The sequence below is a fragment of the Crocodylus siamensis genome, chromosome 12 (assembly GCF_052110815.1).
Source record: "Crocodylus siamensis isolate JL-2025a chromosome 12, ASM5211081v1, whole genome shotgun sequence".
Lineage (NCBI taxonomy): Eukaryota > Metazoa > Chordata > Crocodylia > Crocodylidae > Crocodylus > Crocodylus siamensis.
The window spans coordinates 40,208,390-40,236,234 of record NC_143406.1 but is presented as its reverse complement, the minus strand read 5'-3'; positions in this window follow the sequence as shown (position 1 = coordinate 40,236,234).

Genomic DNA, 27,845 nt, shown 5'->3' with positions numbered 1-27,845 from the left:
TCATGCTCTCTTCAGCATCTACCACCCCTGAAAATTTCATCCAAATTGGACAAAAACCAACAATTTATAGATATTTTATTGTTTCCCCATTATATCCTATGGCCGGATCTCCAAAGTGCTTCGGGAAGCCGAACGAGGCTGCGCTTTGACCCAGATGTGCTGCTCCCGACTCCGAAGTGTCCGAAGCTTCTCTGGATCTGAAGCTCTGTCCGAAGCCTGGCACAGCCCTACTTATTGTTATAAGGCATTTGTTTATATACTATTTGACGTTACTCCAGGCACTTCTGTATGGTATATGCCGGTCATATAAAACTTCTCTTATTTCATTATTTAATAACCCCTTCTTCAGAACCAAACCTTCAGCGCAAACTGAGTTCTGTGAAGAGAAAATTCCTGTCATTGGCATTTTAATCCAAAGTTTTTCACATGCAGATGCTCAGCAACAAGTTTCCCCAAATCCTCCAAACAAAGCCTTGGTCATTTGGATGCATCGCTGGTCTTTGGAACCAGAAGTGTTCTTTGGTTCATCAGGTCTAGTACCTGGCACTCACATGTATAGGTGAGAAGGGAGGGGTTTTCAAGGAAATAACTGTAATACTTTCAGGTAGTATTTTGGTATGCTAAAAATGAGACCATGTTAATTTTCCATGCGTCTTTCTACCCCCGAAGTGAAGCACCCATCCCCATCCAGGAGAAGGTTTAGATTCCTGACTGTTAATTAGAGTGGTTTGCTTAGCCATCGGATGGTGAACACCTGCTGTTCTAATCCTGTCCTACTTAGGAACGTCATATTGCTGCTTGAAGAAATTCACAAAACCGAGAACCTAAGAAAGTTTGATCACTGCCTTTCAGTGCTAGCTTTACTTCAACCTTGCATCACTTTAATGATTTCTTTTAAACACAGACCTCTGAAATATGTTATTGGCCGAGACAAGTGGTGTCTGTGAATAGTCATGTTTTTACAGTATTTTAAAGCCAGTGAATCAGTACAGTAAATACTGAGACTCTGTTTTGCCTTCAGTAAGGTTGGCTTGCAGTCAAGTTAATTAAACAGTAAATAGCAGAGTGGATATCCCCACACACTGTCCTATTAAACATGGATCAAGATCAGGGTGCCTGATAAAGAGGTCCTTATGCTTTTGCACATAAAGGAAGGACACAATGTTATACCAGCAATGTTAGCACTTCCCATATGGCTTTCTATAATGAACGTTTACTTTGTGTTATTTGATGGATGACAAGACTTCAGGATGGGGCCCCTGCAAGATCCTCTGGGCAACCTGGTGGTTGCGCCAGAGGAGAAAGCGGACCTCTTTAACCAATTCTTCACCTCCGTTTTCTTGTGCAGGGACTGGGACTTCCCCACTGTGATGCCAGACGGACTCAAGGGGAATGCCTCCAGACCTCAGGTTGGGGAGGACCGGGTTAGAGAGCTTCTGGAGGGGCTGGATGTGTTCAAATCAGTGGGTCCAGATGCTCTCCACCCCAGGGTGTTGAAGGAACTAGCAGGGGTTATTGCAGGGCCCTTGGCCCAACTTTACGAGCGCTCGTGGTGCTTAGGCCAGGTGCCAGATGATTGGAAGATAGCCAATGTGGTCCCCATCTTTAAAAAAGGGAGGAGGGAGGACCCGGGCAACTATAGGCCCATCAGTCTTACTTCAATCCTAGGAAAACTTTTTGAGAAGATCATCAAGGTGCACATCTACGATGGGCTGGTTTCAGGGATGCTGCTCAAGGGCAACCAGCACAGTTTCATCAGGGGAAGGTCATGTCAGACCAACCTGATTGCCTTTTATGATCAGGTCACAAAAGCCTTGGATGCAGGTGTCACCATGGATGTAGTCTTTCTGGACTTCAGCAAGGCCTTTGACACCATCTCCCACCCCATCCTCATTAAAAAACTAGGCAACTGTAGCATTAATGCCTACACAGTCACATGGATTGCAGATTGGCTGAAGGGTCGTACTCAGAGGTGGTGGTGGATGGGTCATATTCGACCTGGGGGGAAGTGGGCAGCGGAGTCCCCCAGGGCTCGGTCCTTGGGCCCACGCTGTTCAATTTTTTTATCAGCAGTTTGGATGATGGGGTGAAAGGCAACCTGTTTAAATTAGCTGATGATACCAAAATTTGGGGTGAGGTGAGCACGCTAGTAGGGAGGGAAAGACTGCAGCAAGATCTGGATAGGTTACAGGGGTGAGCTAACAAAAACAGGATGCGTTTCAGTAATGACAAGTGCAGGGTGCTTGCACACTTATAAGATGGGAAACTCCCTTCTTGAGAGCACGGAGGCAGAAAGGGATCTTGGAGTTATTATTGACTCCAAGATGAACATGGGCCGACAATGCGAGGTCGCGGTTGGCAGGGCTAACCGGACGTTGTCGTGCATCCACAGGTGCATCTCAAGTAGGGCCAAGGAGGTGATCCTCCCCCTCTATGCGGCACTGGTCAGGCCGCAGCTGGAAGACTGCATCCAGTTCTGTGCGCCGCACTTCAGGAGGGATGTGGACAACATTGAGAGGGTCCAGAGGAGGCCACCCGCATGATTGGGGGGCAGCAGGGCAGACCCTACAACGAGAGACTGCGGGACCTAAACCTGTTCAGCCTTCGCAAGAGAAGGCTGAGGGGGGACCTGGTGACCGTCTATAAACTCACTAGGAGGGACCAGAAGGGTTTGGGAGAGACCTTGTTTCCCCTCACACCCCCTGGCATAGCAAGGAATAACGGCCACAAGTTGTTGGAGAGGAGGTTTAGATTAGACATCCGTAAGAAGTTCTTCACGGTCAGGGCGGCTAGGAGCTGGAACCAACTCCCAAGGGAAGTGGTGCTGGCTCCTACCCTGGGGGTCTTTAAGAGGAGGCTTTACCTGGCTGGAGTCATTTGAGCCCAGTTTTTCTCTTGCCCAGGCAGGGGGTCGGACTTGAAAATCTACAAGGTCCCTTCTGACCCGACTGCTGTGATTCTATGATTCCCTGCTGTATGTGCATTAAATACACTTTTGCAATTATCTTTCCACCCTAGGATTTCCCTCACCTTCTGACTGCCAGATCTTTTAATTTTTCAGCTTTTCACCCGAACTGAGAGCAATGCCTGTTTAGTAGTGCCCTGGGGCTGCACAGCCCTCATTTACTGTTTGTCTGCCTGCATATGAAATGCTATAGGGTTACAGCTATACAGGTTTGCAGGGAAATAAGTGGATCAGTAATGGTGCAACGATTTTTGTACCTTCGTGAATGGTGGCCACAGAACAACAGCTATATCTCTTGATGCTGTAACTCGCATAGACTGTCCTGGCTCTTTGTCCCTGTCTGGTAGTTAGTTATAAGTTCTAAGTTTACACTGGTAGTTAGTTAGAAGTTTACATTGGGAGCTAAGGACTATAGGCACAGTAGCTCATGAAGTAGAGGTCCATGCTTTCAGATCCAGCCATCCTTAGTTCATTCCCTTTGGCTGATCATCCCCTCAAGGGCAGCACGTTACAATTGGATTTTGTCTTACTGATGTTGTGAGATTTATTCTTATGCAGAACACCTATGGACTCAAAGAAATGATAGGTTTTACTGGACAACGCAATCTGTGTTAACAGTAGTCCACAACCTTGGGAAACAGGACAGAAATGTGGACTGTTACCGCAAAGCCTCCTTTATTTCTTAGTGCTAATAATGAGCCTGAAAATGAAGGCAGTCCCCCTCCCAAAAATAACCTTACAAACTCAATGATGAAGTAAAGGAGAAAGGGAAATCTACAGAGGAGAAAAATTTGGAAGGCCCGCACTTGCAACTTCAAGATGGTAGTCATGAAATTAAACAGTGACTAGCACCTTGCTCATTCTCTTATACCTGGACAACACCGTGGCAGTACTGATTGTCCCAGTCTAACCTGGGAGAGGACACTCCTTGAGGGCTAAACACATGAAGAACGCTGATGCCAGGAGTCTGCACTGATGACAGGCTCCCAAGTCCTGGCTTTGTCCCACAGAAGTCACAGGTTCTTCTGGCATAAGTCAGGATTGTCAAATACTGGCTTCTGTTTTTAAGTCTGCAACTTGAGGGCCCAATTTTCCTTGTTTCTAGGCAAAATGTAATACCGGGAGGTGGAAACCTCTTACTGGCTTTTAGAGGCAGATCCTTGCAACCTAACGTAGACAGGGAAATTACAAACAGTTGCAGGTATAAAAACAGAGGCCAATTTTGGCCTTTTAAGACTTCATAGCAAAGTTTGCTCCCACAGAGAAAACCACGTGCTCAAAATAAACTCCCGAGAACACATAACTCACCTTCATATAGACAAGGATCGAAGGTAAGCCGATATTTGGATAAGGGAGGCCCCCTTGTATTCTGCACTGTCATTTTGAAATGTTCCTGCAGTATAGGACACCTCAGAGAGCCATTTGGTTCAACAGAAAAGTTCTTATAACTTTGGGGTGAATATGTAACTGGGCGAGTATTTTAGAAGACCTATAACATGCTGCGTCTGTGTATCTATCAGCACTTTAGTTTGCCTGTGAGTGCTGGTTTGCCTGTGAGTGCTGGTTACCCGCTTATAGGAAATCCTGCAGCCCTTAATCAAGAAAAATTCCAGCCAACTTCAAAAAAAAGCCTCCAATCCAAATCCTAGTGACATTTCCTCATGCACATAAGACCTTTGCTCCATTGTTCAAAGCAAGCGAGGAGCAAGGCAAATTCTTTTGCAGCGCCTGTTTGAACATGCATAGTTTTTCAGAAGGGAACACAACAGCAATCCAACTTGGTCTCTATTTTCTTTGAGAATACTGAATACATTTTTGATATATTTTTCAGTAGTTACTTAGGGCAGGGGGAAGAGATCCTCTTACACTTCAAGCCAATCACTCTCCCATGTATGCTTGAGTGGCCCTGGGATTTTGCTGTTGTTGCTGCCCTATCCAGCTTTTGACAAACAGCGAGCAAAAGGGATTTGCAGAGATCGCTCTACTGCTCTCATTTTGTCAGCACAGATGGAAAGCAGAGCTGCATCTAATCTCAGCCCAGAATCAGCTGGAATTGGACTGATACTGTAAAAAGACAGCAAAAGGAGCAGGTCCATAAATTTCCTGAGCTGAGGTTTGCGCTATGTGAGCTAGCTGCAAGATTTTTCCAGTAGTTTACGCTTAAGGAAGGTACTGATGCACAGTTTATTTTTACTTCCCAATTATTTACAGGGCTCTGTAGTAAGGTACCAGATGCAAAAATTTGTTCGCAACAACCGCCCTGTTTATTCCGAATCTTCCCTGGGAATTAATAGGGCCAAGTCTTCATGATCTTACTTCATGCATTTACTTGTGAAAGGAAGGAGTAAGAACCTTATGCTAAGGCTGTTTGGTAGAATTGTCTGAACTATTTATTGCTAGGAAAGCAGATTAACCAGGATTGCTGCTCATTTCCCTGTTTTCTTGTTTTAACGGTCTGATTCTGGACTGGGTAAAGCAGCCAGAAATGAGCAAGGCTCGGTGAACTCAGCTTAGTGCCCGGTAGGCAGCTGATCACATTTCAAAACCACCACACAGGCATGCAGTTGACCACATTTGGCAGCCTTTGCTCAAAGGAGCTATTAAGAGTGGATGTGGACTGAGACTGAATTACCCTCTTGCCTTGGAAGACTGTGGTTCCTGCGAGTTAGGGTTAAGTGCAAGGAGATGTTAAATGTAGCCTTTAAGAGTAAATTGTTAAGAGTTCGGCATTTCATCTTTGCACATGGTAATGAAGCCACTGATGAATGTTCCAAAGAAAATAAAAAGGGACACTCACTGTAACGTATTGCTTCTACATATGCTCATTCATGCACAGCAGAAATTCAATTAGTACCATACAGCTGCAGTACACCTAACAGCTTCCAACAGCAGAGACTTGTCTTACATAGTTTTACGTGGATGAGGAGTCAAGAACCACATCTAGTAAAGAGGAATGTGTGCAAAAGTAGCAAGAAAGGTCATTTCTTGGAGGAAGTAATCATCTTATTGGATTAACTAACAAGTTGTTAATACATTAACAGATCACTGCTTCATTTGCACTGATTTCTTGTACGTAGCCCAAGGCTGGAATCAATGATTTTTAAAATTATTTCCCCCCCATTCTTAGCTTTATTCAATAAATGCTGATTCCTACAACCTCTCTCCATACCTGTATTGAATGCTGGCACTGCTGCAATTAAGGGTACTGCTGTTCCCTTTATAAAACTCTCAGATGCAGTTCCTACTCTAGCTACTTTGCCTCTTTCTATGCCACAAAGTGGCCAAAGAACCACCAAATACTACACGTGACATATAGTAGGAGGTGTTGAAAAATAGCAGGAAGGTAAGCAGAGTGACTTGGCACCCTGAGCAACGTCAGACAGCCCATTGGTGAGGAGACCTGGTGACCGTGGCACTTTATACAGTGTTAATATGTTAGGACGTTTATAGACCTGTTCCAGAGGGTGGGACTGGGGGGAGGTGCTCCAAGAGCCATGCTTATTAAAACACCTGCAGTGTCATGTGTATCAGCATCCTTGGACCGAAAAATGGTGATGGGGCACTTTGAACTAAAGCTCGCTGAATGTTCAAAGTGCCCTGCCACCTATTTTCAGCACCGGGATGCTGATACATATGACGCTGGAGTCTGCTGGAGCCTGGTAATTACCACACTCCTGTGTGCTTGAATTACAGCATGTTGGCGCAGCCTCCCTGCACATGTGTAGGAGCCCTTAATGCAGGGGTGGGCAAAATGTGGCCCGTGGGCCGGATGCAGACCGTCAGGCCCTTCTACCTGGCCCACAGGGCCCCTAAAAAACTTAGAAAATGAATATTTATCTGCCCCTGACTGCCTGTCATGCAGCCCTCGATGGCTTGCCAAAACTCAGTAAGCGGCCCCCCACCCAAAACAATTGCCCACCATGCCTTAATGTCAATGCAGTTTACTTTATGGCAGCCTAAGGGCTGCTCTAAACCAGCATGAAAACAACTCCAAAACCAGTTACAAGAAATAATCCAGTAGCTCTTCTCTTGCTATCCTACACTGCTTTGTCCAGCAGGGAATTGGTGTAGATTAGCGTCTAGCCACCCAGCTTGAGAACTTCCTTCTATGGCTGTTAAAATAGGTAATGCAGTGAATGTGAGGACAGGTTGCTCAGTACTTTAACAACTTTATTTCTGCTCTGTTTTCTGTGGCTGAATCTGGTGCCAACCAATGTTGTCAGGGAGAGATGATAGGTATGAGGCAACACAAACCTGAAGCGTAAGCCTCACTCCCCAAAAGTAAAAAGGAGTTTTGTTGTTACTTTTGATGGTGTCGGAATTTCAGCCCCAATGTGAATTTAGGTGCAGATCCTCTTTTTTTTTTTGTGATGCTCAACCTGTTCCAAAATATTTCCAATCTCACACAGCTCCTGTTTCAGATTTAAATTGCAGACATCTTGTCCTAAGGATTACATCATCAATTAGAGATTTAGAGGCCTTTTGCCTTAACTGATCATTACCAAACAGTTTATTCTAAAACTTTATCTAGCCTTACCCAGCCCCTATACATCTGGACTGCATTCCTCAAATGCCATTCCATGCTCCATTGTTTCTCTTTTTTTTATGCAGCTTTTCGAGTCCAGAGATGCACTTTTACACTGTAGACATGGTTTTAGCTGTCACAGGAAAGATTTTCCATGCTTATCTTCCAAAATATATGCAATGAGACAATCTTATTTTAATTTCAAGTACAAAATAGTACAGGAACATGGAGAAATAGCTAAACAAGATGTTATCCAAGACAGAACCACATACAATATATTTCTTAAAAGGCAAAAAGCACCATTAATTTAAAGCCTGTAAATTTACAGACAGTTGGCAACCCTGAAGTCATCCCTGTCCCACATCCCCATGTTTAAGAGCAGCAATCTTAGTTATACCTCCCAAGACATGGCATTTCTAGTTGTATCTTTGGGACCTTCTATTTGCTGGGAGAAAGCCATGCCAAAGAAGCAATGTTCCTGCTGGCTACTTGTGGCATGTGCTCAGAGTTAGAAAGCCAAGAGACTTGCTTAGTAAATTAGGTTTTTTCCCTGGCTTGTTTTATGCCCTTAAGCAGGCTGCCTGAATTTTCACTCATCCGGGGTGCTTTAAATTAGCTTTAGTTTCTAGAAATCAGTGAGCATTTCCAGTCAGGAGCTGAGGGTGCCATCCCCTGCAAAAAATGAGACCTGAAAGGTCGGTAGTCGTGTACTCACCTGAATGACATCAAAAATGAATATGAGACTTCATATGACTTATCTGCCTTTGTAAATTGCTTGGAGTACAAAAAGCTATGTGCGTATGATCACCTCTTCCCATAACTGACGTGCCACAAGGTAAAGAGATAGATAGGAAGTTACAAGTGGCCTCCAAAGGGAGGCTTACCTCGTGTGTGCAAACTGACTGAAGGAGCACGCTCCTGCTGACAGCACGCTCTATTAAATTGGCAGCACCCCATATCTTCAAGAGGCCCAATAGAGAGGTATGCCAAGTACCAATGTGGGGTGGAGTCACGCTCCACCGATCTGCATACCAGATGCTCCCCACAAGCTGAGCAGGATACAATGGCAAATTCATGATGAATTCAGATTGCTAGAGGTGTGTGTGGCCTCTGCAACCCCGATGCATTGAACTGCACATCCATCAGCGGTGAAGCATTAGACTGAAAGCATGGGAGCTAAGCAACGATGTTGATAGTCCTGATGGGAATGTGACCCATGGAGAGGTACAGAGGACACACATGTTAGAGAGAAGTTCTGCAGGTCCTCAGATATTTCCCCCCCCAGTCTTCCAGGCTTTCTGCTATTTTCTAGGCATGCCTATTGTGCATTTTGAGAATTGGCCATGTCCACACACACACACACACACAAGGAACAAGAGTTGCATGGCACAGTTTATGAACCGCTGATGCATCTGACTTTCATGCACAATTTTCTGTGTCTGGACAGCACGTTGCTCAGAGTAGCTAAATGGCAAAGAGCATGAAACATTAATTTTGGGTCCCCAGTGAAGATGTGAAAACTGCAGCCACACATACTCCACCATTTCCTGAAATTACTCTGGTAGGAACTTAAAGAACAACTCATACCTTTATGATATGAGAGTTTGTTTTCCTGATATGAACATCCACGCTACACTTAACTGTTGAGTCTGAATCTCTTTGGATGCTGTCTGGCATAGGTAAAATACACTTTTAAATCATTCAGAAATCTGAGTCGATCATCCTTGCCTATCATAGCTTCCAGAACACCAAGTGAAAGCGACTGCATTCACTGCTGTTCATCAGCCTCCATATCACCAACACAAGATTAGGCCTTTTTAAAACTAAGGCCAGAAGTTCCTGCCTGTTTTTTACTGTCAACAGAGAAGAACGAGGCTATAGGTATTTTTACCAAAAGAAACCAAAATTTAAGTGTAACATGTTAAGGCTAGCGAGTGATTCCACTATGTAACAAACAATCTTTGCCTGTTGTTTTTGGGGAGTGAACTAACTTTTTTTCCCACCATCTCACTTCAGGATATCCCTGTGACTTGGTATTGTGTTAACTTGCCTTCCTTCTTGAGTTATAGTTTCTTCGGTGGCTATCTTGATTAAATTACTTTTTTTTTTTTTTTAAAAAAGGTGTCTTGTTAAATGAAGACAGCCCAGTCTAGTTTAATACACTATATGGTCTCCAAGAGTGGGAGGATATTTCAGAGGATATTTACTCAGATGGGGGTGACCGGAACATTACACCTATAATGACTATGCAAGGTGCTGCCTTCTATAAACAGACTGCTTCAGTTTCCTTTTACAAGCTGATATATTTTATGCTCTCCTTTAGCTTCTACTGATTAGGGTGAACTTCACCCAGGAAAAGTTGCAAGTCTATCCTTCCTCCAAAGCACATAAAAACAGAACGCCAAGTCTTAAAGTCCTTACTGTAATATTCATTCAGTTATTACTCAGCACAGACTGAATCTTCAGAACTGAAATTCTTTTGAGCAAGGCCGGTCACTTTTTTTTGTTTCTGATCCACTAATTCACCTGTCACTATTTTTTATCATTTCTCTCCTGTGCCTTGTGTTGATGTCAGGCCCCACAGCTGGCGTACTGCAGGCTGCATTGGGGAAAGGACTGCCCTCCTGTTTAAAATTAACAAAAGGAAGTTCTTTACCAAACAGAGTGTAATTAAAGTATGGAATTTGTTGCCACAAGATGTTTTGGAAACTGACAGTTTAGCCAGATTAAAAACAGGATTGGGCAGCTTCTTGGAGGAAAGGTGCATCAGTAGCTGTTGAGCAAAGGAGTTTGGTACAACTTCTGAATCAGCACTTCCTAGACCATAAAAGCTGGAGGCTGCAAGTGAGAGAAAAGCAGTAGAAAAAACCCTGGCCACACACAGTTCACTGTTCCTTTCACCATCTACTCTCTGTCACTCATGGGTGACTGGTGCCTCCTGAGTTGGGGGGGCACTTGCCCCCCCAGCAGACAGTCAGTAACAGGGGGGAACCCCCCCACAGTCAGTCCTGCTGACTGGGGGTGGGGGAGAGTCCCCATGGCCAATCCCACTGACCTGCAACTGGCAGCGGCATGCTGCTAACACTTTCGTGCACACTGCTGGCACTTCCCGGTTGGCAGGATTGGCTGCAGGGGGACTGCTGCTCTTGGGACACTCCCTGGCCGGCGCTTTCAGGGTGGAAACCAGTGTGGCCTGGAAATACTGCTGTCAGTACCCTCAGGGATTGCATGTGCACCCCTGTGCACCCCCTACATGTTGCCACTGCTGCCACTGTGTGACGCAGGAGACCGGACAAGATGGACCTATGGTCTGACCCAGTAAATGGTAGTTCTTATGCTCTAACATTATGTTCTTATGTTTGAGAGGGGAAGCAGTGAGACAGTAGTCAGTGTTGAAATCTGATGTGCTCACAGCCCATGCAGAGTGCCATATGCCAGCATACTCCCTTGTGCAGGTGTATATGGCATAGGGCAATTTTGCCCTCTGTGTTTAAAGGGAGAACATTTTTCTTCTATCAATTTGCTTTCCACCTAACTACCTTTAGGCTCTAATGTGCATCTAACTGCATTAGCAGCATCCCCTAGTGCTGCTGCTTTTCTACCCCAGCCTGTTCAGCACCTTTTGAAAAGAAACACTTAGATGTCTCAGGAGCCGGCACACAACTTATTAGTCAGAATCCCACACAGATGCCTTAACTTGTGTCCTGCACACTAAGGCAATGCAAACAAGGTCTGAAGTACTTTGCTACAGGACATTCTTCCCAGGCTCATTGGATTCACCTTTGACTTGCACTAGTATAAAACAGAAGCCACTTCAGCGAAGCAGTGGGAAATGAATGCAAATGAGAGGAGAGTCAAACTGTCTCAGGCTATATTGGCGTAATTGATGTGCCAGGGGTCAGAATAGGTAAGCTTACATTATACCTGCCCACACTTGACTCTGGATTTTGCCATCCATGTCTTCTTTGGTTTAGTTACACTTCAGCTCCCTTCCACCTTAGAGTCTAATTTAGTCAGTGTGCCCTTCCCTATGAATAGGTTAGAAATAATGAGCCATTGGCTTTTACAGTGTCCCTGAGAAACACCTGCAAGTTCAGGATGTCTCCATACCAGTATACTTCTTGTAGCACTGGGTGAGAGAGATGAAGGATAAAAGTTGTTTTCTGAGGTTGTTACCATATACTAAGAACACTGTAGTTCTCCAAGAACTCTTCACATGGATGCTTTGTAAAGTTGTATAACAAGCACGGACTTATTATTATGGTCTTTTGTCAATCAGTAGTAAAGTACCTATGTCTCAAAATCGATGCATCTCACTGCCCCAAAATAATGTCTAGTTGATTAATCAGAACTCATGATCTGACCTTGTCAGATTTAATAATAAATGGTTAATCTGCTCATCCAGGAGTTAAATCTTTTAAAAGTCTGGCTTGCTGATGAGACTGTTAAAAAACTGATCCCCATACAATTGTAAAATCACCTTTAAATCACTGGCTGCCCTATGGCCTGGAATATATCCCTGCTGTTGGATCCCTGCTGTTGGATCCCCCTCTGCAATATTTCTTGCATGGGTAGTTTTACCCACTGTGCTGGAGGTGGTTGGGGAGAATGTCAAAAGTAGGAGAAGATGAGACCAATTGTCTCCTGTGCCCACTGTCCAGCAGATCCCAGAGGAACATTTGGGGATAGGCTATAGCTGGGAGATATAATGAGTCCTTGGTACCTCAGGGTTAGGAAGTGAAAGTCATCTTCCCTGTGCCCACCTTTCCACCCGCCGGGGCATGGATCCTATCCAGTGAGGGCTGTCTGACTACTGCATCCAGAAAAAGACAACGGGCCTCTTACAGACTCAGAGAATTATGCAAACAAAGCCAGCAAAAGATGATGGAGAAGCATTAAAAAAAGAACTCTGAAAAGTAATTATTGTACACAAAAGAGAGAGAGAACTAACTTGGCCTGACATGGGACTAGTTTGTTTCTACCTAAGTGGAGAGTGGGCTTATGGGATGTTGAAGTGGCTTATGACGATAGGATTTACTTTAACAAAAGGTTATAAAAAATATGGAGAGAACTCTTGGCCCTAGTCGTCAACTGGAAAACGCCCATTGGCTTCCTAAGGACTGGAATATGAGCTGTTATTGCTAAGTAAAGAGAACCTGATCCTCGTGTTTATGAATCTTTAGGGAGGGAGTAACTGTAACTAGGCTTGCTTAGGTAGTTAGGGAGACATATACATGTGTTCAAAAGATTAGCAGATTTGGATCCTCTGAAATCTTTGTTACCTATGTAACAAAGCTGAAGACTTTTCCACCTGTATCATACCTTGTCTTATAACTAGACTGTTCTGTATCAGGATGAGCTTATTTGCATGGGTTCTGTTGATAGCTTGGTCTAATTATGCTCACTCCAGAAGAAATAGTGAAGAAAGAGGAATACAGGGGATGACAATTTGGGGAATCAATATGCAATTCAGGAATTTTGTTTGACACCAGGAGGCTTACGTATCTGTATGCCTAACTGCAAACTTCCTTTTAATTATGGGACTTGTTTGCCTTCTCTGCTATTTTCACCTCCATATTGAGAAGAAACGTCAATGGGCACAGACTCTGAACTAGTAATGAAGGTCCTCAGACCATGACGAGCCTTTATTTATTTGAAAGCACTGTTGGACAAATAAAATCAGTTGCCACCTATAGCCATCAGTCTGTCCAGGTGTAAAGTTTGCTTTCCACATGGTGAATGAATCAAGTCTTCTTCAGGCAGACACTATGGGGCAATTGTAGCTTACCAGATAATGTCCCAAGTAGTCACACAAAGCACTCAAAGGACAAAAGGAGAAAGCTACACTTTTCTTCACTTGGACACTGAGTAGGGCTCCGATCCAGCACCAGTAACATCAGCACGATTGTTGCCATTGACTAGACTGAGCAGAGAATCAAGTTCTTGGAGACAGGAGCCTGTTTCAAATACTTTAAGGATGAGTGAAAATTGACAGATCCCTAATTCAGACCCTTCCAAAATGATGATGATTATTTCTTGTTGTTGTTGGGGAGGGAGGGGACAGGATGTGGTGGAAAAAAACATTTACAAAAGTTTGGCATGTAAAAACCTGAATGATGGATTAACAGCTTATGCCAGGTTTTACCTGCTTTTTAGCAGGTAACATTTCTAACAGCTCAACAAGCTGCTGCTTGCCTAGAGCTATAATTTTCCTCTTTAGCTGAATGAAACTCAAAGAACTTTGTGTAGCTTCAATTTGCTCCAACTTTCTCTTAGATGCTGCCTCCTGCCAGCTTTATTTCACTTCAAGCAGGAAGGCATTAGGAGAGAAAAGCTAATTTCATGATATCAAGATGCTATTTTTCCTGCAGGTTTTTTGCAATTTTTTTTTTTAGAGTCTAAAGTTCTGCAGAAAGCCTGGACAATGAAAGTAGCATGAACCTAATCACAAGTCTAGGGGGCAGAGACTGGAATGCAGAGGATAAAGCAGAATGTAAATCTATGCAGTGCAGTAATTTAAGGTGTGGGAGGTCTCTTCTCATACATAAAAAGTCCTGTCAGTAAAAGAAGCAGCAATCTTTAGCCAGCAAAACAGAGCTGCCTTTTGAATCTCTGGTTTCCTCTTTATATCCAGCTCTTGGAAAAGAAACATAAAGCAGCTCTTTTTTTCAAAATGTCCGCAAAACAGATTCTGATTGCAAACAGCTACTGTATGTATTGGTAACAGCTTCATTTTCCCACTGTTTTTGAAGCAAATGGTCCATTTTCTGCCTTTTTGGCATGTCCCATGGCATCTTTCACAGGAATGGAAGTTTATCCTCAGCATCTTGCCTAATTTTCTCCTCCATGATTTTAGTTTTCCCACGGTAAGATTAAACTCTTCTATATACCATCAGGTCCCATAATAGTTGTGAACTCTAAATGAACTCTAACATCTCAACTCCAGTCATTACATTATCCTAATAAGTTCTTTGGCTATCTCAGTATTTTAATATTAATCTGTCAAGCACTGTATACTTACTACATGCAAGTGCCAAGCGGCAGGGCCGTCCCTGGAGGGGGTGGGGGGTGGAAATCGGGGTGACTGGCCCAGATCCTGTGCTTTGGGAGGCCCTGCAGAGCTGGGCCAGCTTTGCATCCAGCCACTTGCCACCCCTCCCACCTGCCACTGTGCCACCGCCACGTCTGGGCCCTGCACAGGCCGATTTGCCCTGGGCCCCACACCCTGCTACATCTCTGCCAAGTGTAGAAATGGCCTATTTCATAAAGGATGGTATCTCAAAAGGCAGTAGGACCTACAAAGGCCAAATCATCATTAATATGGTACATCCCATTTATTGATATTATCCAAAAATAAGCTTTTGGGATGCATCTGACCCGAAAATCAAGACTCGGATTACTTCAATCCTTTGTGGTATTCAAAATCTGGAACAGGATTTTGCAGATTTCCAGTCCTAATTACAGGTTTCTCTCACTTCATGCTGTACGTGCGTTCCTGGAAAAGAGCGCACAACTCAAATTTGCATAAAGGGAACCCACTTTACAATGTAACAAACAGGGATACGTTCCAAGACCTCGACTTTACTGACCCCAGACCCATCTCTACCATTTCTACAAGACAATTTTGGTACCTCCCAACAGCAGACAGTACACTCAGGCACAGGGTGGTGGTGAAAGTTACCGTAATGGGGACGGCAACTACACAAACACGTGTCACACACAATGAGCAAGGAGCACAGATTCACACAGGAGATTATTATTTGGTGTGCATCACTCCCACAGTGCACTGCACAAGGCAGCTGACTGCAGGCTTGCACCACACTTATTGCAGAAGAATGAATTTATCCTGCATACAATGAATTTTCGGTATAAAAAAGGTCATTGCATAAGAGCAAATTTGCACATACAGAACCTACGTAAAGCAAGGGAAACCTGTATAAGGATGAATGGCCAAGTCAACTAAACAGAAACACCCTGCTTGTGTGTCCCCAGCAGAGGTTACAGCTACGACTTTAAAGAGAGATTTGTCCCTTTCTGATGTTACAGTCTTTCTCTGGTCCATTTTCTTGTTTGTACTACGGAACAAGTGCCAATGGCTGCTGTTCCCTCCCAGCGCACTTAAAGCACACTGCTGGCATTTTTAAAAAATGCGACTCTCATTGAAAAGAAAAAAGCCTTAATAAAAAGACAGGGATGTGCACATGCCATAGAAATGGCACAGAGTCTTTTAAGAGGGCAGCGTGGTAGCCTGCTTTCTCCTGCTCCTCCTCCGTTTATGTGAAGTGGACTCTAACTTGTTCCAGATAGGGGTGGAGTGGCCCCACCAGCTATGAGGGCCCATTGCTAGATTGCTCGCATGAGGAGGGGAGGCAGGTCCCTAGATTTCCCTCTGCTCATTGTATAAGGCAACAGGTAAACAGTGAGGGTGGGGAGTATCAATATTTAAAGAAGCTATGTATGGCTCTCTCCTCCACCCTTGTAGAAACAAACCCATTATATTAGGTAGCCCATAAGAAGTGCTTTCTAAGGAAGGCAAAGTCCTGGTTGTGAATCTTGTGAGAAAAAGGTCTAGTTTAATCCAAGCCAGCCATCAAATCTGGGTAGCTCTTGGCAGAGGATGCACTTCTACTGTATTATGAGAAACAAAAGGTATTGGGTTTGGTATTTTTTTTCCTGCTCCACGCAGAATACAGTTTCCTCAAATATGAAAGGTTCCATTTCAAACAGCCAGGGAATTGTCTTGCTTTATAAATATTTTGGAAATGCCCAAATGTAGATAAAGGGACAGAAAACTACTTGGGCCTGATCCAAACCCCAATGGAATCTGTCCATTGACTTCAATGGGTTTTGGATCAGCCTCTCTCTGAGCTGTGCAACCACAAACCAGCTTGTGAATGAAACTTTGATTAAGAATTTCCTGTTCCGCTTTTGTGCCCTGGCATGGAGGTATTTTGTTTGAACAGATAACTACATTAAAATCCATTTGGCTTCAGATGAAAGGAAGAACAAGGCTGTAAGTCTGAACTACACTGAGACTTAGCTATTGCATAGAAACATTGGCAAGAGATTAATTTGCACAAAACAACAAAAGCATCATTACCACTAAATGCAATTATAAAGATGTGATTTAGGGAATTAAAAAAAGATTGTACAGAGCAATTTTGGAAAACAAAGCAATCTGATGAAATTCTTCTTCCAAATGAGCAATATGTGTCCCTGAACAATTTACTTTAAGAATAGGAGTATTAACTCCTTCAGTTCCCTTGTTGGTATGTGATATACAATAGGGCTGTGCAAAACAGCACTGGTCCATTTTGACTTCTGTTTCAATCCTGGTGACCAGGATTCTGGAGAGGCTGGATGTGTTCAAATCAGCAGGCCCGGATGTTCTTCATCCAAGGGTGCTGAGGGAATTGGTGGGGGTCATTGCAAGGCCCCTGGCATGGCTATACGAGCACTCATGGAGCTCTGGTCAGGCACTGGATGACTGGAAAAAGGCCAATGTGGTCCCCATTTAAAAGAAAGGGAGAAGGAAGTACCCAGATAACTATAGGCCCGTCAGTCTTACCTCAGTCCTGGGGAAGATCTTTGAGAAAATTATCAAGGAGCACATCTGCGAGGGACCAGCAGGGGAGATTATGCTCAGGGAACCAGCATGGATTCATTAAGGGAAGATTCTGTCAGACTAACCTTATTTCCTTTTGCGATCAGGTCACAAAGTCCTTGGATGTGGGGGTGGATGTTGTCTTCCTGGACTTTAAGAAGGCCTTTGACACTGTCTCTCACCCCATTCTCATAAAAAAACTAGGTGGCTGCAGCATTGATGCCTACACAGTCAGATGGGTGGCTAATTGGCTGGATGGTCGCACATGGAGTGGTGGTGGATGGGTCAGTGGGTTTCCCAGGGCTCGGTACTTGGGCCTGTACTGTTCAACATCTTTATCAATGACTTGAACAAGGGGGTGGAAAGCACATTGTCCAACTTTGCTGATGACACCAAGATGTGGGGTGAGGTGGGCACACCAGAAGGGAGGGGCAGAATGCAGCTAGATCTGGACAGGTTACAGAGGTGGGCAGATGAGAATAGATGGAATTCAATGTGGAGGGTGCTGCATCTAGGGAGAAGGAACCAGCAGCATACCTATAGGCTGGGAAACACCCTTCTCGTCAGCACAGAGGTGGAAAGGGATCTTGGAATCATTGTTGACTCCAGACTGAACATGAGTTGCCAATGCGAGGAAGTTGTCATTAAAGCTAACTGCAACTTGTCATGCATCCACAGATGCATCACAAGCAGGTCCAGGGAGGTGATCCTCCCCCTCTATGCAGCATTGGTCAGGCTGCCGTTGGAGTACTGCATCTAGTTTTGGGCACTGCATGTTAAGAGAGATGTGGCTAGCATTGAGAGGGTCTAGAGGAGGACCACTTGCATGATCAGGGGGCAGCAGGGCAGGCCCTACAAGGAGAGATTAGAGGGCCTGAACCAATTCAGCCTCCACAAGAGAAGGCTGAGGGGGGATCTAGTGGCTGTCCATAAATTCACCAGGGGAGATCAGCAGGGAATAGGAGATGCTCTGTTCCCCCGGGCACAACCCGGGATAACTAGGGATAATGGCCACAAGTTGATAGAGAGCAGGTTCAGGCGAGATATCAGGAGGCATTATTTTATGGTTAGGGCGGCTAGAACCTAGAACCAACTTCCAAGGGAAGTGGTGCTCGCTCCTACCTTGGGGGTTTTTAAAGGGAGGTTGGATAGACACCTGACTGGGGTCATATGACCCCAGCATCCATTCCTGCCCAAGGCAGGGGGTCAGACATGATGATCTGTTTAGGTCCCTTCCGACTCTAGCTACTATGATACTCTGAAACTGTTTTGCTGTTTCAATACTGTTTTGACATTTTGCCCATAGGATATAATGGGGAAGCATGAAACTGCCTGTATCTTTGTCATTTCTTGCCTGACTTGGATGAAATTTGCAGGGATGGTAGCCCCTGCCTACCAAGTTTCAAGGAGATAGGTGCAGGGGTTTCTGGGAAACTGCACCTCAAGCTGCACCTCAAGCTGCTGACAAGCAAAATTTGTGTCACAAGTATGTGTTAAGGGACGGCAGGGTGAAAACTGCGGGCATGGTAGACCCTGTTGAGGCCATGAAACTAGGAACAGAAACTCATGGAATCAATGTAGACAGTGGAATTCTGACACACTATAACCTACCGGACATCTGACTCCCCAGGTACTGCTGCACTTTTACCTGCGCTTCTACATCCTCCTTCCCCACCCCTGATGTCCCTCAGCCCCTGATGCCTCCATTTCCATTTTCACTGACTAGCTTTCTTGCCTGCATTGCATGCCAGCCTCTGGCTTTCTTTACTATTCTTTCCATCTGGGAACAGCATACACACACACACCAACTGCAGGTGCTTCCTCAGCCTGACAAAGGGTTTTTCAACCCGAAAGCTGGCATCCCAGGCAGCTAAGATGAGCTCATCTGGAGTCTCACAATTCCACTGCATCCAGAAAGCCTCAGGCCTGTCAAAGACATGACAGTTTTGGGCTTTCCCCAGCCACAACTGTGTGCATGCGTGTGGTAGCTGGAGGTTATGGCACCTCCTACCTGCCTTTCACCAGGGGGATCTTCAGTCCTGGCATTTCCTGGGGTTGCTGCACTGCCAGCAATCCCACCAGAGCTCCCTGATCCTGGCAGAGTGCAGTTTTAGTGGTCATGCCCAGCACCTGGGGCCTCCTCCTTCCCAATAGCCTCACATCCTGGCACAGAAGTTCAGCAGGGACATGTTCTTCCCCTGCTGGCTGCTGATGCAGTGAGTGCCATCTCTAGTTCTGAGGGTCGAGCATTAAATGGCTTTTGAAAAATGGAAAAAGGAAATAGGCATGGATGGAGTGAGGAGGGTGTTCAGTCCATCTGCACCTGGAGCTTGGGGAATCCCAGCAGTGGGAGGTTCACCTTCAGGAACACCAGCTGATCCATCAGACCAGAATCCAAGCAGGTGCGGTGGGGTATCACTACCTCCCTAGTAATGCTGAACACCTTCTCACTTGGAACATTGGTCAGTGAACAGGACAGATGTTTGTGGGCAACCGTGACCAGTTTTTCACGGGCACCCCGTGGTGCTCATGTGTTTTATTCCCTTGCTCAGGCTGGTTTTGGCTTAGAAGTGCAGGCTGATAGCATATGTAGGATCATCTGCCAGCTCAAAATGATTCCAGACCACACTACCCACTCACTTCTAGGGTGTGAGTGCATGTGTGGAAGCTGCAATTTCCCCCTCCTCAGTAGGTAGAGGCACAGAAACAGGAGGAGTTTCAGCATGGCCACTTGCCTCTGCAACCTGTATCTCAGTCTCCTCTGAAGTGCCTTCTGAGGAAGGAGACCTGGCTCTAGGGGAAACGAGGGATGTGGAGCACAAACTCAGCTTATTCCCCTTCCTTCCCCATAATTTCCCTTGCTAGGGCACTCAGCTCCAGCTCTTCCTCTGGCACTAGAAGGCTCAGCATGGGAAGTGAAATGTGGGTGGAGGAGACTGTCATGCTGCTGCTGGTGCTGCTGCTTGTTGTCATGGTGGGTGGTGGGGGTTATGGCTGGTGCCCTTGGAGGGGATGCAGTCTCAGGCACAGGCAGTGGCACTGGCACTGCTCCCCTTTCCTTGCTGCTTCTGGAAGTCTCATTCCTGCTAGTTGTAGGAAAGAGGCTGTGTCTCAGTTTAGGGGGCGGGAACTTATATCTCTCCCTCTACCCCTTCTCCTGCCCCTTCCTGAAGGCTTGCCAGCTGCTTTTCCACCATGCTTCATGGTGTGTTTTATAGTGTCTTGTTTTTATACAAATATCTAAATGTATCTGCATTCCTATATAAATTCTATAAAGTGTGTAGTCTATGCCACAAGGTATAAATATATCTATGTTCCTATATAAATTCTACAAGCTGTGTAGTCTATGCTGCAAGGTATAAATGTATAGAAATAAAATATAAATGTATCACCTTTCCAATATAAATTCTGTAGTGTAATATCCAATAAAATTATAAAATTGAAAAGAATAAATCAATGAATATAATAATAAAATAAAAAGGTCTAGAAGAAAGAAAAAGTATTCTGGAATCCCACTTGCTAGGCTTGGCTAGCAAGTAGGAAATCTTTCAAATCAATGCTAGTAGTAGCCTTCATTGTCTAATACTCCTGAGCTGCTGGAAGACACAGCTCAGTAACTGTCAGACTCCAAGCCAGAAAGCAGGCCAGTTCAAACAATGCTGCCTTTTATGCTGTTTTTCCATCCCTCCCCCACTGGTATTGGAAGGGACCTCAGGGAAGGACCACAGTCACTGGCCAGCTACACAGTCAAGATGAGAGCAATCCTTCCCTCCTCTTTCCCCTCCATCTCCTTACTTTTTTTCACTGCAGGAAGCCCAGCTTGAGCTTCAAAACTTGAAATGTTTTGAAACGTTTTGACTGTCCTCATTTCATTTTGAGACTGTTTCGAGACTGTTTCAGCATTTTCAAAGGGGTCCACACTACCGCTCAAAATTGTTTAGGTGTTCACAAATGAAAAAAGTTTGAAAAAACACTGGTTTATACTTATAGTCATGAGAATTCATCCCCTTTTTGTGCATTGTTGCTGCTTTTCATTATATGTAATAGTAGTAGTGTCAAGAAAAGAGAGGACCAGCCTCCATCTGAAAGGAAGATTCCATTTTTCCCATGCATGAAACCCATTTGTTTTTGCCTTATTGATATATACAATGAATTCCTGAATTTCACGTTGTGAGCATCTCTCATGTGTAGAGTAAAATGCCACCATATATTCCAGTTGATTACATGCTGCACGCACAGCAATATTAGCAGCTAAAACAATCAATTCAGAGAACATGGGCTGTTGAGATCAGCTGTTCATAAAGCTATACTTTTTGTTGGGTTTTTTTGCTAAGAACTGCAAACCCATGTGAATTTTTTTCTGCATTTGGATTCTATTATATACTTGAAACTCAGCCCAGGTCAGTGAAAGTTTATCCAGAATGGTAAATCTTCTGAGTGAATCTCCATCCAGTTGGGCAATAACCTAGAGCAATGCATGAATTTGTATTGAAATATCCCTTTTCATGACTGTGTCCCATTTAGTTGGCTGGACAATGCCTGCCACATTGCAGGTGCTACAGTAATTTGAACAAATAAAATATTATTTTAATGCAATGATTGTAAGGTTTGACAGTTGGGTTCAAACCTGAATTGAAAGCCAAAGTCAGTTCAAATCCAGTAGTCCAAATCACATCTGCTCCACAGCAGCAAAAAGGAGTTTCATCTGCAGCAAAGATCTGCAAGGAGTAGTAAACAACTCTAAACCAAAGAGGCATGGGGGCTAATTTCAACTAACACTTCCTTATGGCTCCAGGTTGCATAAATGACGTGGTTATACCCACTTTTAGCTAAGGTATACAAGTCAAAGGAAATCTGAATTACATCATCTGGAACATCCCTTCCAATTTGGCTCTCAGATGACTCTTTTTTTTGCTGTAGTTTTTTTATAGAGAACTATATTCAAGCAAACCAAGAGGGTAAGTGCATACAATACAATATAATATAGTACTGAGTCACCTAGTGGCTGATAACTTAATTGCACATTGTCACATTGTTACTGACTTCCTGTTATGTGGTCCAGAAGGAAAAAAAGGGGAAGTGACTAATAGCGCTAGTATACTTTATAGAAAACTTTGATTTAGACACTAATGGCCAGATTGCACAAGTCCAGTTCTACAATGGTGTAACTCCACTGAATTCAGTGGGTAAACCTGAAGGGATCGAATGATAATGAATCAGGCCAATGGAGGAAAGTTAATAGTTTCCCTAGGATGTAACCCCTTCCCTCTCCAGCCTCCCTTGACAAAATACCTATAAAATGACTTTTTTAAGAATGAGAAAGGTCTGTAACATACCAATCAATCAGCATTGCCTATGCATTGTATGAGAAATTAAGCAGCTAATTGTACTGTTTTTTCCTTAAGTAAGGAAACAAAACCAGTTGGAGAAAGCTACTTCATACTGGTTACCTAGAAGCAATGTGCACCTTCAGCAGCCTTGTTTGGGATGGAAAGCCCAAGTTCCCCCTTCTTGAGGGCTTTTACTGTACAACAACTAGAAAGATATCTCTCTCAAATTCTGTAGCCTCCTTCTGACTTTTGCTTTTATGTCACCTGTGGAACATAACAGAGCATTTCCAAGAGAGTGGGACATGCATGGGCTTTCAACACCAAGAGGAAGGGATCAGATAAGAGATGCCAAGGAGACAGTATCCGGAACCTGGAAAGCAAAACTGCTTTTAAGCCAAATTTAACCTAGATTTCCACCTTTGTGGGAATATTCCTGTTTTACAAATGTACCATTCCTAATGCCAATATATATCCCAAACTTTACAGTTTAGATTAGATACCTTAATCAAGTGGTGGTTCATTATAATAATTCATCAGGGAGTTTCTGTGCGGTAGGCATCAAAAGGAAACACACAAAGGCAACAAAAGGAAGATAGCTGATCTCTGGGCCATTTTATTGCTTGTAAAACTTTATGGAGGTAGAAAAAGCAAGAGTATATAATGTTTTCACAGTGAAATCATAGAGTATTATCTTAGTGTCAAAGCAAAAATGAGTTCATGTCTACCAAGACTAACAATTGGTACCAGTTAGTACAGTAGTATCTTAGTGTGAGGTTTGGTTTTGTTTTTGCAGGGAGGGTAAAGAATTTCCATTCTAAATAATCTCCTCTGGAATTTACAGGCCACCTGTGTCTGGAATCCTTGTGCACAAGTTATAAATAAAGTTATTTGCAAAAAGTGTTTCTTGGAACAAACATTCTGGGTTTTACAAATGTAAATACATGACATGGGTTTCTGTGAACTCTTCTTTGCTGACTAATGCGGTTCTTAAAAGATAACTATGACTTATAGAGTACATCTACCTTCATTCCTGATGCTGCCCAGGAGGGACTTTCCCAAGCATGCCCCACCCATCCCGTCCTATTAACATGTGCCAAACCTGGATATTTGGCAGTGAACCTGCTCTGGGGTTACACTTGAGACCTCTGCCAGTAGTTTGCTTGAAAGTGGTTATGAGGGTCACTGCAGGCAGTTCGTGGGGTTTGGGGCCCAGGGCTGGAATGCATGGCCACAGGGCTCAGTTGGGCTAGGATGGGGCTGCAGGTGGCTTGTCCAGGGTGGGTGGTGGGACAGTTTCCATCTGCTGCTTACACTCCCAGGAGGGGACATGTGGGGATGTACCCCTCAGATTTGAGCATGGGGTAGGGGCAGGTTGCCTGCTTAAGGTTGAGACTCCCTACCCTGCTGCCCTCCCCTGGGGGCCTCCACAGCCCAGAGGGCAGGACCCAGCATAGCAGGGCAGAGTGGGGCCAGGTGGGGAAACTTGATGCTGCTGCTCATGCCCCACATCTCCGGCAGCAGTGGGTGTGGGGGTATGGAGTTGTGCTTCCCACTGCTGCTGGGTGGGCAGGGGGTGCATTACCATGGTGGTGCAGAGCTTGAGGCAATGGCACCAAGATTTCCTGCCCCATTCTCCCCTGCCATGCTGGACCCTGCACACTGACTGGAAGGTATAAAGGACAAGTGAGTAGGGCATCCTGATAGCACAGGACTGCAAGCACTGGGATTGTAGCTTTCTTTTTTTTTCTTTTGGCTTGTTTCTCCTTTTTAAAGACCTCAGGGGAATAATTACATGTTGCAATACTCTGAGAAGTTACAGGATTATTTGTATATATTAATTTAAGAGCCCAGCTCTGTCATAAGTGGCTGGTGTATTGTACAGATAAATTAATTTGAAGGCACAATTGATATTGAGAAAATTTGAGAAGAAACTACTGAGGAAGATTTGGCCTTTCCACTCGGACTTAATTACATTTGATATTGAAGAGATTAGGGTCCAAGGACTGGGTCGGGTAGATGAATTAAGAATATTTCCTTTGGACTGGACTCTAAGGTCTTTCATAAATTATGAAATGAATTGGAGAATTTATTTGATTTGAAAATTAATGCTGAAAGTCTACTGGATTAGCAAATTGACTTTGAAAGTGCCTGTCAGGGTTATTAAACATATAACCACATGCAATTCTCTCATCCGGACAACCTTTCCTCATTGAAGGGGTAGCAATCCTGAAGCTGATGGTTGCACCTACCCATAATAACTCATACCACAAAATTGATTAGACCCAGCTGGTGAGTGGGCAGGGTGTAGGGGAGGAGGAGCCCCAAGAAACACTCATAATGAGAGCATACCCAAGGGCAGTGTATCACCTATTTTGGCACCTCCTTTTTCTTCTTTGTTAAAATCAAGATGTGGAAGGTGAGTAGAGGGAGATTCCACTTCCCAGGGAAAATACTCCAGGGACCAGGCCACTAGTGCAGTCAAACACTCGAGCTTGTGCGGAGCAGTTGCGACTGGCACATCATCTACTGAGCTAGCATAAGCAGGTACAAACTAAGAAAAGTGTGTGTGTGTAGAATACAAGCTTTGTGAGCCCAAGCTTTCTTCATTAGATGGTGTGAAAGGCCATGCATAAAGCAGTATATCAATGGACATTCTTGTTGGCATGTATAATACCATAGTAACCAACTACAGTATTGCAGTCCCTATGGAGTTTCTTGGGGGGAGATAAATTTTGCAATCTGTGATTTGTAAAAATTACTTTTATATGTATAGCATAACAAGGAAAATAGTCTAAACTGTAACTTTTCCTCTAATTTTTATTTTATAGTCAATCCTAGCCAAGTCATGGCAAAGAACACAGAACCAGAAGAAAGTTATTGCAACAAAGTTGTGGTCAAGGTCAGTAAAAATATGAAGATCATTATGGGGAAAATATGTAAGAATTTCCCCACACATCTTTAAAAAAAAGGGTTTCAAGAGACTGTAAAATGTCATTTTCTTCCTAAGCCTCTTTGTGGATAATTTTTCAGAGATGTTGAAAATAGAATATGTAATCTGAATGGTGGATGTTGTTTATTTTGCTGATAGCTGAAATAAAACCTAGCAGTTTAGAATACATAACTTGCCTTCTTGCAAAGGAAGGCAAATGTTAATAGGTCATAGTTTAGCTGTTATGTGGGTAGAGCCAAACGAATTTATGGCAAATAATACATTTTGTAGTAACAGTGTTTTTTCTTCAGTGTACTGCTACACTAGCCATGTTGTAAAGGGCTGCAGTTTCTCCTGTTTATAAAATTAAGTTGGATTTAATTTTACTACAGCCAAAACAACAAACACAACTCCTGGATTCAGAGAATGTGGATCTCATAGAACATAAAACCAGTTAAAAGAAACAATGCAACCCAAATAGTAATATATGAATATGAAGGGTCTATGTTGTGGACACTAGGAGGCAGGGGAAAGTATATACAGATACCTATGCCCTGGATTCAAGTAGGTACAGTGGACTTTAGTGGAGTTATACATGTGCTAAAATATATTGATGAACCAGGGCCAGGTGGAGTTGGGAAGGGCAACCACATGGGGTGTATTTTGCCTTATGGAGGATACAAGCAATACTGAAATAAGACACTACCAGTACTTTGCTTTTGCTTGAAAATATAGCTCTCTCAAGCTGTGAATGCATAGCTGTTCATGACTGCAATCCTGGTGCACAAATATTAATAAAAGCCATGCATTGTTATAGTTATTATATATATGCAAGTTGGGTAAGTGTTGCCAGGCTGTCCAGTTATGTAAAAAAGAATGGGTGTGCAAGATGAAAGGGAGTCCATCCTAGTCTTTCTGTGGAAAAGACTTACCGGGCAGAGGCCGTAGGATGCCACACCAGAAGCTGAATGCAGCAAAAGTGAAACTGCAGTGGGCGGAGCTGCTGTGGGAAATAACAAAAAGGAAAAAAAATGGCTGAGCCCAAAGGAGCTAGGACTGGCTCCCTTGTTGGCATGGGCAGGCTTTATAACATTGTGCTGGAACAAATTGGTCAGCCAGATCTCTGGAGCCAGGATAAAAGACCCAGCAGAAGACAAGTGGGGGAGGACCAGAAGTGGAGTCCCTAACTGGCCCGTAGGGGCCAGAGCCGGCAGGTAGTCCCAGTGGGGGGACCTCGTGGTTACCCCAGGAGGGGGTCTCAGTGAGAGCACAGGGTCAGAGAGGGCCCGAGGATTTACCTGCAGGGTTGCCATGGACAACAGATGCCTGCAGTGAAGACCTGCAGGACCCAGAAGTGCAGGAATCCAGACACAGCTGACTGACAGCAAGTACCAACCCCAGAAAAGAGGTGATACTCTGGGGGACAGAAAGGTGCTGAACTCAGATGATGTACAGATGGAGGAAAAGCATGAAGCGCTTGGGATAGGAACAACACCTCTATCCTGCAGCTGTAAAATTCCGAGAGCCAGAGCACCGAGAAGGTACAGGACATCAACTCCAACAATACAGGTGATGACATCATGGTCGGTGTTAGGCGGGGTGTTGTGGAGGCAGAGCCCCAAACAGGAGGAACAGCAGGAATCACCAAAGGGAGGTGCCAGGGGAGATGGGACCAAACACCTTCCTCTCAACTAGAAATTATTTATCATAAAAAACACGGCAGGCGAGGCCCCCTGGGGAACTGGCCTGAAGTCGCCCCAATAACCAAACTGTTCCTTCCTAAAAACCATGGTGACATCTGAGAGGAACTCCCATACGCGAAGCCCAGGGGAAAGGCATAGGAGATTATACTAACCCACTGTCCAGTGTGGTTAAAGCTCACCAGTTGCTTGTATCCACATCTCAGAAATGTATTATTTTGCAAGTTATGCTAAAATGTGAGGCAGTAAAGCTAAACTTTTTTTGAGTTTAGAATCTCCTTTCCCATTCCTAAATACTTTAATCCCCTCCTGTTTCTGACTGAGCCCTTACATTTTGACATATGTTTTCCAACTTCTTTTGATTTGAGTGAGGCTGTTTTGATTTGATTGAGTTTTGGAGTTAAGGAGGATCCTTTTAAATATCCTTGATTAGCCTAATTTTCCAGCATTTATTTTCTGAGGAAAGTCAGGTGCTAAAACTAAATTTTATTTTTTACTGTGATTTGACCAGTTAAGGATCCCAAGGGTACATTTATCACAGACCTATATTCTAGGATTAGTAAAAGTAAAGACGGCTTTGTCAAAAGGTGGTTGTAGCAGGGAGTCCACTTCAACTTCTGCTATGCTTGCCCCTCTGAATGTGTCTGACAGGGAAACTGGTCCCCAAGGGAACTTTGGACCAGCCATGAAACAGTTAAACTCCCCATGCTGTAGCTTGACACAGTGGAGACAAACTCCCAAGAGAGCCTGGGAGTTCTGATCATCTTTAAACCAGAGACTGCAGGGGTAGCC